This window comes from Anser brachyrhynchus, assembly GCF_964034855.1.
Source record: "Anser brachyrhynchus genome assembly, chromosome: 2".
NCBI lineage: Eukaryota > Metazoa > Chordata > Aves > Anseriformes > Anatidae > Anser > Anser brachyrhynchus.
The window spans coordinates 107,597,849-107,609,795 of NC_137695.1; the positions used below are offsets into that span (position 1 = coordinate 107,597,849).

Consider the following 11,947-nt stretch of genomic DNA (forward strand, 5'->3'; position numbering starts at 1 on the left):
CGTTAATGTGTAATTATGGTGGTGAGAATCTATTTCAGCTTTAAACTTGTAGGTGGTGCTTCCTGAAACTTTTATTTCTGCCGCTGGAGGGACCCACCTCTCGCTGGTGGGAAGGGCACTCGAGGCACCAAGAACTCGCCTGCCACAGCTGGAGGGTAAAGGCCCATAAACACTCTCTGGTTATTAGGAACTTCATAGTGCTCCAGCTGGCAGAAACACAGCCTGGTAGAGGAAGGATTGGTTAAATACTACTGCTGCCATAACCTCAATGCCACACGATCAGCTGTGGCTGCACCTAGGACCGCTCAAGCAGACATGAAGGACTCGGAGTTGAGACCTGTGCCCTGTGGGTATCTAGGCCCACCTAACACAGCAAGATGCATCTTACTAACCTAACTACTTCTCCAAGTGGAACAAGTAAGTCAGTCAGTCTGCTCAGCCTCAGCCGTGGCCAGGAGGACTTGGTCCAGCAGGGCGTCTCGCTGCAGCTGCTCCTCTACCTTTGTGTATTTCTCCGGTGCTGGGCCCCCAACAGGCAGATGCAACCTCTGGCAGCTGGTCTGACACTTCCAAAAGCTATATGTTTGTGGGAAACTCTATTTTTAAAAGGATTTCACAGGAGATATTTGGAACTACTTGTGGTGTTGAGCAGATGACTGTGTGACGTGTTTTTAACACAGATTTTGGAAGGTTTCTGTCAGGGTTCTGAATGATTTCTGAACAACAAATGAGCTTATAGGAATAGTATGAAGAAACAATAATCTGCAGCTGTCTTGTTACTGCTTACATAACTGCTCCTCCAGCTGCCTTGCTGATTTAGCATACAAAGTCAAATGATTGATGGAAAACCAAATCCTTAAGGTTTCATATTCAATCAATTCATTTTCAAAACTTAAACAAAAAAAGTTTATGAAGGAAAATACTTTGTAAAAGGTATTTTAAGCCAACAGAGCTATCCAGGAGCTGGATAGCTAGAGCATACAACTTTGCAAAAAGATTTCCAATTTCCATAGCGTGTGTAACCTGCTGTGCCTGTGCAGGGATCATTTAAAACGCTCTCAAGACTTTCAAGATCCTCGCCATTTCTCCCTGCCTCTGGTGTTTCTCAGCTCTTTCTGTGAGCAGCCTTACAGGAGAAGAGCCGTATTCTCCTCCACATTGTAACCTTCATGCTTGCAGTCTGCAAGGTCCAGGCACTGCTGCCTCCCTGGGGAGCAGTTTTAGGCTCCCTGTGCACAAACGCTGCCACTTCTGCCTGCAGTCATGGAGCAGGGGTAGAGCTGGAGGCACAGGGCTTAGGCTGGGGCTCCCGGGCTGAGGAGGTGGAAGACGTGGTGCGAAAGGAGAGCATGACTTCTGTCTGCATGAAGGCTTTGTTATGCAGCTGGTGGCATCAGGAAGCACGAGATGTGCGAAAAAAGGGTTACATTTTCTCTGTGTGATTTTTCCCTAAACTTTCAAGAAACTCACCGTAGATTTCTAACTGGGTCATTGAAAACAATCATGCAAAGGCAACTTGATTTTTCCTTCATTTTCACTTATGCCACAGTAGAAAAAAATCTTGGAGACCAGCTTTGGGGACGATTCAGGAGCTGTATTTCAGGCTTCAGAGGTTTCAGCACAAATGGAATTATTTGAGTCAACATTTGAAGCCACTCCCTCACAAATGCACTCCAGATTTGTGAGACAGACAGACAGACACACAGATAGACAGAAGGGTCTGCGATTTACTTACTATTGCTAATGACCTCTTTTAAGAGGGAATGCATTAAGTTAATGTTGATATAACTTGCCCTACTGTTACTATGAAGACTGCTTGCTTCTGCATTAAACTTTGCAAAGATAGACAATTTTCTATGTTCTTTGCTTTCTGCTAGGAAAGTTTTTCTTTCTCTTCCAAGTTCCATGAAAACTTAACCACTTCAATATCATGAGAGTTGCCAGATGGTGTTTTTGCAGGTACTATCTGCAAGTTCAATTTAAATGACAGTTTACTCAGACCTCAAGGAAATAATAATTCTATTTGGGCTATAGCTGCTTTTGAAAGCTATATTAAGTTTCAAGAGCCAGTAAGGCAACTGAAATTCTTTAATTCATTCTGCACATATTTTGGAAATGATCTTCCAAGAATATGTGTAAGGACCATTGTGACTACAGGCAGGCTGAAGCAAGTGAACAAATGCTTTCCTGGAGCGGAGCCTGTTCTCCTTTAATCAAATCCTTTTTTACGGACAGTTCTGTGACTGCATCCCATAACCCTGCGAACAAACAAGTAAATATTGTAGTAAATACACATACTGAAACAAGTAAATATACATACTGAAAGTATGTAACACTGTAAGTTATAATATAACTAATTATGAGATACTCGCAGTAAAATTTTATATTTGCCTTTAAGTGGCTGTTTGCCAAATTCAGCAACAGTTATAAAATGCATACATAAGAGCCAGAAATCTTCCAAATAGGCATGCTCGTATGCACGTTGAGATAAGCCCAGAATAGTTATTAAAATGGGTTTTTGTCAGTTATGGTTCTAAACCACATCTTTTGATTCTCACTGAAGAAAAAAAAAACATAACAAAGCAACGGCATACCATAAATAGGACCTCTGGATGAACTTTTGGCACCCAAGATTGCACATTTTAGCCTCTTATTTCCAACATCTGCTTTAGATTGATTAGCAGAGGTAGTCAATACTAATTATACTGAGGTTCAGCAGCTACGTTAAACATAATTGTGAATCTTGATAATTTCATGGCTCTTAGCCTTCAATTTCTGAGCAGTTAGTAACCTCAAGGCATTTAGTTGGCAGTTGGTATTTTATTAAGTTTAAAGCATATGCAGATTTGAGACAATCTTCTGATTTTCTTCCCGATTTCCTTCAGTTGGATTATTGTTTGCATTACTTTGCCCACTGGTGGGTGACATTTTTTGTGTTCGTCACCTGAGTGAAAACCAGCGCAGAGAACTCTGCACGAAGTTGACATCAGGACACGTAGGCGCACACAAGAAAATAGCAGGGGCATTTATGTGCCCTACGGATAATTTCAACACCTCTTCCAGAGCCAAACCCCCTTTACTTACAGAGAGCAGGACTTACCACCTTTGTCTGCCTGCTGCTCCTCTCTGCTTTATAATTCTGAGCCAGATCCACCACATCACTCTCCTACGGCTGGCTGTCGGGCACCCTGCAGCTCCTCAGCCCTGCTGGCAAAAATGACAGTGGTGCATACAAGGGCACGATGACCTTGATGTCAGCGATTGTGTTCACCGAAGACTGGAGGCATGGCGAAACAATAAGTTTTGTGGCTTTTTGCCAGCTGGCAAATGTAAGCTTTTGTGGGACTTGATCCATATGGATGAATGTGGAGCTAAACAAAGCAAGATGACACTCGGCCCTGCTCTCAGCTAGATGGGGGCCAATATGATCAGCTTGATCAGTGCAAAAAGTTGTACTAGAAGGTAAAAGTGTTGAAGGGGACATTCTCTTTTAGCAAGTACTCATCAAATTGGAGAGAAGTGTTGCTCTGTGTGAGTCACCTCCTTGAGCTTGCGAGAAGCAGATCCTCCCTTTCACACTCCAGTTCTGCGACACCTTATTTCTACTGATTGTCTTCATGGAGAAGCTACAGATCCAAACTTGTAAGCCCTGGTTCTCAGAGGTAGCCCTTGAATACGTAGGATGGCTTCTCACAGCAGAAGCATACTCGTGAACAAGGAGTCACATTGCTGGTCCCAGTATGGCTGGTGATGAAAGAAGCTATTTAGGGCTTTCCCTGCTGCTGTAGGTGTTATGGACTACAGATTCAATTTCGGCTTTCCATCTGTCCTCTGAACCATGTTTAGGAACTCTCTTTTAGCACCACTACCTTTAAAGTCATTGGTGGTGGGTATGAGGTAAGCTGCTCGCATGCTTCTCCGAATGACACCAGAGGCTGGCTCCAGGTCAACAGTCCCAAGAGCTGAGGGACCTCAAACCTCCTGAGCAGAGAACAATGCACCCCACACTCCAGGAAGAGAATATAAGGGTACGGACTGGTGAGGTTAATCTGTGTGCTCAAATAAAAGCATCGTTGCATATGGAGAAACTGCAGCTAGAGACAGAAATTATCACAATTTTTATTGAATATTTATACTATGTCATAACTCTGGTGTTCAATAGAACATTACAACTCTCTGCAGAAGATCATGTAAATTCAGCATATCTGGCTAGTAAATTAAAAGAAAAAAATATTTTAACTCAAATGAAAGCCCTCAAATATATTTAAAACCTTTTCTTTATGCATTATTGCATATTAAGACCTTGCTTTCCTCTAAAACAGAAAAAAAGAGAGGGAAAGTATAATTAGATGTCATGGAGCTGTGATTGTTTCTAATTCATTGGACAGCCTAGCTGTCAGCAGGATAAATGAATCATCCGTAGATAATTCACATTGCCATATTTATGGGAGGGGGATTTACAAAAGAAAAGCAGTCTATAAAAACAAAATTCAAAATGAAAATATTGTTGCAGGACAATATTCCAAATGCGTACTGCAAGAGAAAATATGACGTGATAAAAAGTGAAATGTGAAGTCTTCTTTCTACTATTGTTTGTATGTTTTGTTGTTTTATTGTTTATATGCCAAGCACCAGCTCAGCACACACAGCATGCTGGCTCACTAATTGAATCTGGTTTTATTTAGACATGAGATGAGTGACGAGGGTATAAAATGGGTAGATCTTCCCAAGAAGTTTTACTAGTTGTAGTAGCAATGGGGAATTAAGTTTGTTAAACTGGAGCAAGACACATACTCTGAAAGAGATGTATGCATTTATACCAGATATTTTGAAGAAAAACCTTCCATCTCCTCAACAGAGGGTACGTTATTTAAAGGAAGAGGGAAGGAGAATGAGAGATGTTCTTAACATCTAACTAGATTAACTGAGAGATGTTGGGGAGAAGGGTGATGAGCCAGCCTGATCAGAAGGGAATTAAGTACTCATGCTAGAGTAACAGAAAAAATCCCAACTTCCCCCCAGTGACATGAAGGAACCATAGGCAAGACTTGCCCAGTGCCACATGGGTTGAACTGTGTACGTCACATCTCTTCGATCAGATTTTCTCTTCCAAGTTTGCTTTTCTCTTAGCAAGTTTGCTTTGCTTATGACATCAACATTTTAGGCTAGTCTGAAAGGCTTGAGACGATGCACCACATAAAATAACCGTTAATCAGAAATGAGAAGTTGGAGAAGAATCGCTAAACACATCTTTGTGCTAAAGACTCAGGACTAAGAAATCTTACGTGTGGGAAGGGTGCGGTGCTCCACGGACATGGGAAATGCTGAACAACCTCCAAGAGCGATCAGTCCGTGTAAGTATCCCTGTAACTTAGCGGCCACGTAAACATGGTGCTGAGTCAGAGTCCAGAGGAAGCAGCAGAGCGTGTTACATTACAGTTTGTTGCCCATGAGCTCTGGAGGAAAGGGTGTGGGATGTTCAAACACAGAACCCACCAGTCAATAGAAGAACTTTAAAAACACCCCGAGACTAACATCCCTCTGCGCGGACGAATCTTTGGACAGCAGCAGATTTTCTAGGGAGTACTTCTAGTGGGTAGCCTTGCAATCAAAATGCTGAATTAACTTGCTTCAAAAACATATGTCCTTTTTATAAAGAATACTGTCTACTCTAAGCATAGGAGGCCTGAGTCTGATCCCACTCACAGGCGTATGAATCGGGAGCACTGCTGGCAAGAGCTGCAAAATTTCTTTAATGAAGAATGAGTGAGTGACAGACTGCGTCCTGGACTCATCCTGGGAGCGGAGCATGTGACCCATATTTGAGTCTTATTCTTTAATGGTAAAAGGTTTTTTGAAATCCATTTAAGTCTATTAGTGCTCCCAGAAAATTGTGCACTCACTCATTTTCTCAAAATAAATATCCTGCACTTAATGGAGCATAGTGTCCTTTTACTACCAGTACCCAAGAACACCAATTACGCGTTATTAAGCTATTAAACTGAACTGAACGAAAGGAACTGGCACTTACTGGCAAGATCGCTGTTCTAAAATGCTCTGCAATGAGCTACAGAAAAATTAGCAGGCAGTTATAAAATATGCCGTCTCCTACCAGCTGCTATCGTTTTGTTTTCTCTGATGGGTAAAACGTATTTATGAGCACAGCTTATGCATGCACACATGCATGCGCACACAGAGGTCTACCTGTGCGTGCTCTCACACACTGAGCTGGCAGGGGGGCTCAGCAAGCCTGCCCGCTCTTCGGCATGTTGTAGGTTGAGTCCTGCTGCATTTCCCTCATGAAGACAGTGTCTTCTCTGGAGGTCTCTAAAATCTACACTAAAATCATATCACATACAGGGTTCCACAGACTTTAGGATGTAAAGCAAAAACCTCCCTGAGCCCCCAAAGAGCTGACAGTGTATTTTGATGACAAGTGAATCAACGCTGAAGCTTCTTTCTATCTATTGTTCCTTTTTTTTTTTTTTTAGGCAAGGAATGTGGAAAGGGGAAAAGTCGGCTGTCATAAACTTGTTACACTCTTGTAAGGTGATACAATCTGTAAACTTGGGATTTCCAAATGACAACGTTATAAAAGGCTTCAGGGATGGGCAAACACCACAAATGATCATCTAATGCTTCACCTGCTCGAAAAATTAGAGAATAACTAAGTTATTGTTGACCTCAGGGGTAACCTATACCTGCTTTATGCGTCTTTGAGTGTGTGATGGCTGTATAAGACCAGTACAGAGTGCTGTCCAAAATCCACAGCTAACTTTTGTGATCTTTGCTTCATACCACAGATTTACGGTAAAGCAGTGCCTTCATTGTTTTGTCTGTGCAATGCCAATATCCATTACCGTATATTCCTTTTCTTTTATTACTCTTTCTATTTTCTGACATCGATTTTATAGGTGACAGACATTCCCTTGAGTTATGATTGAGTTGCCTCCTCTCTTTCCCTAATGCCTGCATTGTAAGTACAGGTTTATATCTGCTCGCTCCAAACTGCCACAGTATGGACTGAAAAGAGCAAATAAAAATATTAATAAATTATGCAGAGCTGATGATGGAGCTAAGCCAGACCTACTATCCCGCACTACGTTTAGTAGCACAATGCAGTTCTTCTCCACAGAGTTCTATCATCAATGAGCCCAAGAAAAAAAATACAGTCTCCTGAATGGTTATAACAAAACATAAGACTGTACCCCACCATATGGAGTTGGAAGAGTTCACAACAGCTGTGCTGATTGCACCAACAAACATGTACAGATTTATGACTGTAGGCAGTTTTTTCCACTTACTGATGAGCTCAGCACCCATTTCATGCAATGCTCATACGGGCATTGCTGCCTAGAGCAATGTGCCAAGGCACTATCTGTTCACCTGCCTGATTCAAGGAGAAGCACCGAACCCTTTCGTGTGCCTTCATGCAAGGAGCTGGCTAGAGCTACAATTTCCAAAACATCATGCCCTAGATTGGATACCTGAATTTCTGCTTACATGCTTTAAATATGAATAGTCTGATCACATATTTGCTGAGCGCTTACAGCCTCTTTGCTGCTATTGAAATGAAACTGCCTTCACCCGCATTTGTTCACCCACATGAACATGTCAGCAAATGTGGTCTGGGAGAATGACTGAGGCTTTCAGGATTTCGCTGGTTAGTGCCATTGTGGCATAGGGTAGGGTTGCTGGCTTGCATGGGGAGCATGAGGTGAAAGACCCAGTTGGACTTCTCATCTTGTTTCAGCAGCCTTCTGTTCTTCTTTCCTAGCACAGAATCAATGAAGTACACTTGATATCTTTTTACTTAGAAACTCCTGATAATCATAACCTGGTGTCACATAATAATGGAAATTATGTGCGGTCATTTCAAACTGGTACAAGGTTAAATGCACATTCACTTACTGAGGAATGTGGATTTATTGTTCCATATTCTCAATCATTAACACCATGAAAGCAGAAACCCTCTAATTTGGTCAAAAACATGCAGCTATTCTAACAGCTTTTATATTTAATAGGTGTTAGTTCAACTGAAGGTAAGCAGGCATTGACTTTCTAGATTGCAAATAAGAATTTGGGGACATTATAAAAGGGCTTACATTTTTTGTTATATACTTTGTACAAATAAGCACAGGGTATTATTTATTAAAGTGATAAATTCCCCAAATCCTCTCAGAGACTTTTTATTATTTGGCGTATGACAATGTTTAATAGTATGACAAAAATGTTTAGTATTACAGATGTTTAAAAATAAAGACTAGAAAAAGAAAGCAACATGTCATGAACTCTCCTGAAGACCATTTAAATACATGGGAATTAGACACTTAGAATCAGTTTGGTTATACTCTTTCACCTTCTTTACAATTGGTTCATCCTTTCCCAAGCCTGCTTTTGCTCTCTCTTGGAGGAATGTAGGAGGCAAATATATGCAAAAGTTAGTGGCAATAGAGAAGCATATTTTGAGATTACTTCTAAAAGAGAATGATATCGTGACAATACTGCATTTCCAGTTGCCGACTGCATGACCTTTGATTAAGAAGGGAAGAAACTAAATAAAAATAGTCATGATGTTAAAGTAGCCCTTCACCTTTTCTGTAGGGTAGTCATTTACCCTGTCCTTTTTAACTCTTTCTTTTAACAGATATTTCTGTGTTCTTGAGTTTCCTTCAGTTCATTTCTTCCCCTGGCAATATTTCATGTTTCTCCACTTTCCTGAACTTACTGAGGGTTTTTCCTATTTTTTTTTCTTTTTTAATGACCAGAAGTCTATATGGATCAATTAACAATGTATGTGTTGTTCTCAGTGCTGCTTTTTTTTTTTTCCTTTTTTTTTTTTTTTTTTCCCTTCCTCTCTGCTATGCCACTTCTTGAATTCTTCTCTTCATTGAACTGGCATTGAAGAGTTCAGTTCATCACTGACTTGAATTGTGCAGTTGCTTATGCTCTGTAAAAAAAATGTTTCACTCACAGCAAACTGAAACTGCTACTGTTAGGTGCAAACAGTGGAAAGAAATACCCTCCCCTGAAGATGTCTTTCCTTGTATCTGGTTTCTGGCATTGTTGCACTTACAAGGTTATTGGACGGTAGCCTGAGATACTGCAGAAGTGGCACGGAGCCTTCCTGAAGAAGCGTCCATGTACCAGTTTAAGACCACTGGGAGTATGGAGAATAGCAGAGACCATTGTTGGTGATGAACCTGAGCTTTGCAGCCCGTGAATTTGCATCCACAGGGTATCTATGTACATGTACACCTCAATACAAGAGTGGCTACAGAGCAACAGGCACAGCTGGTGGGGTTCAGAGAGCCTGAACAATTTGTAATTATAGAATCACAGAATCTCCTGAGTTGGAAGGAACCCACAAGGATCACTGAGTCCAATTCCTGGCTCCACACAGGACCACACAAACACCCAGCCTGACCCTCCCCTGTCCCAGCCCCATGCCGTTCCCTCGGGTCCTGTCGCTGTCCCCAGAGAGCAGAGCTCAGCGCCTGCCCCTCCGCTCCCCTCGTGAGGGAGCTGCAGGCCGCCATGAGGCCTCCCCTCAGCCTGCTCTGCTCGGGGCTGAGCAAACCAAGGGGCCTCAGCTGCTCCTCATACGTCTTGTTCTCCAGACCCTTCACCACCTTTGTAGCCCTCCTTTGGACACTCTCTAACAGTTTTATGTCCTTCTGACACTGTGTCACCCAAAACTGCACACAGCACTCGAGGTGAGGCCGCACCAGTGCAAAGCAGAGTGGGACAACCCCTTCCCTCGACCGGCTAGCCGTGCTGTGCCTGATAGACTCCAGGACGTGGCTGGCCCTCCTGGCTGCCAGGGCACACTGCTGGCTTGTGTTCAATTTGCCATCGACCAGAACCTCCAGATCCCTTCCTGTGAGGATGTTCTCCAGAGTCTGTACAGACAGCCAGGGTTGCTCTGTCCCAGGTGCAGAATCCAGCACTTGCTCTTGTTGCACTTCATACTGGTGACCGCCCAGCTTCTATTTTGTTGCTGCTCTTGAGGGACTCAACAGCTCCTCCTAACTTAGTGTCATCTGCAAACTCTGTGTGCACTTGACTCCGGTGTCCAGATCATTTATAAAAACACTGACGAGAGCCGGCTGCAAAATGGAGCCCCGGAGAACCCAGGCTCCTGAAGAGAGTTTACCGGAGGACGCCGGACCCCAGCAGGACGCCGCGGTGGGGCAGCAGCCCTCCTCCCCCTCACGGCCCCTCACGGCCCCTCTCGGGTCTCGAACCCGGGTCCTGCCCCGCCGCCCCTGCCCGTCCCGGCCCCGCGCGGGACGACGCGAGATGGCGCCGCGGCAGCGCCGCCCCGGCCCTGCTCCGGCCCGCGGCCTGCGGCTGCTGCTGGGCCGGGCTGTGACTGTGGGGCACGTACAGACAGACAGCCGTGTACATCCGTGTCTGTGTGGAGCCCATAGAAGGACACTGCTGCGATTTAAATGCAGGGGAAAAAAACATGATGCTCAGAAGGCAGGATCTTTACACAGAGGAGAAACAGCAGGCAGAAGCAAATTAAGAAAGCGAATAAATCAAGCAGCCGGCCGTGTAATCAGCACATAATGCCAGAGCGTGTCTGTAACTGCGGTGCTGCGAGCACGCAGCGATGGCTTGCAGGCAGAGGAAGCTGACGCGGTGGGGATTATGGAGCAGCTTTACCTCATAGCAGCTGCACCGAGCCCCAGCCAGCCCCAAAGCGATCCTCCTCAGCTCCCGCAACTTCCAGCACGGGCGAGGTGGGGCCTGACAACATCTTTCGAGGGAAATAAAAGAGAAGGAGCACTCAAATAAACATCTGCACACCCCCGCTGAGGTTGCTTTGCTTAGGCTTGTAAGTGGGTCTCTGCTTCTCCAAAATCTCGCCATCACATCTGTTGAGAGAGGGAAGGAGCGAAGAGAACCTGTACAAAGGTTCATTCACATTCACAGGGGTAGACTGTGGGCACAGGGGTTGCAGTAGGAAGGGAAATATATCTTTAACAGAAGCCGTTTGTGGTGCCCCTGTTACTGCTAGGAAGCAGGGAGCAGCTGCGCCCTGGGCGTGCGATGAGGAAGATCTACATCAGATTTCCTGCTGCTGAGTCACTGCTGAGCAGCCCTGGCACCGGGGGTATTCGTAAACTCACAGAGGACTCCAAGGGAGTACATGCCTCTGGTAACAGCTTGGTCAAAGCTATTGTCCTAAAGGCCCTTTGGTAGCCAGCTCAGAGGGGGACACTTTCGGTTTTAGTCTGGAGATTCAAAGAAATGCGATAATTTCATGCAGAAAGGCCAGCATTAGCTGAAATTGGCCATGAGCAATTTATTGCTATGGCCAAGACAAGCCTGGCTTATAGTAATATTCTCTTCCTCCCTGCCCTTCTGTGATTACAAAAATCTCTCACTCAGCTGTGAACATCTCCAAATTGAAGCCAAACCTGGAGGAGCTGTAGTAGCTGCAGGTATGTTCTCTGGGACTTCTGGCAAGGGTGGAGCGAAGTCCAGAGCTCGGTTATGTCGGTCGGACTGACAAAGCAGAACAAAGCATCACCACAACAAAAAGCTCTGCCCTGGCTTAGATGAAGGGTTGCTTGTTTGTAACTGCTAGGCTCCCGTTGTGGAGAAAACCCCAGGAGAAACTTAATAGCCCTTTAAGAGAGTCCTCCATGAATTTTTTTTGCAGCCATGCAAGTTATTTTCATTAACAGGCTGCTTGTACGTGTTGGAACTTGCCTAACAGTAATTTGTTTATTAGGTATTACTGCTCTACTTTGCTGGAAAAGGAATATGTAGAGACTCATACCTTTAATGATCTGGTGAACGGCAGCTGGATCTACTGTGCAAAACCATGTGGTCAATGAGAATATAAATCACGGATGCATCAGGATTTCATATAGGGCCTTGTCTCTGGCATATCACCAAGCAGCCCTCTTCTCATCCCTCTCAAGAGCTTCTG

General features: G+C 44.1%; 1 long non-coding RNA gene across 1 annotated transcript; it reads right to left on the reverse strand.

Moving 5' to 3' along the window:
* Positions 1 to 391: 391 nt before the first annotated feature.
* Positions 392 to 11,725, reverse strand: LOC308189865. The gene is made up of 3 exons (XR_013946661.1): positions 10,672 to 11,725; positions 3,101 to 3,204; positions 392 to 2,258 (listed from the first exon to the last, which is right to left on the reverse strand). It is a non-coding gene; the product is annotated as an uncharacterized lncRNA (long non-coding RNA).
* Positions 11,726 to 11,947: the final 222 nt, after the last annotated feature.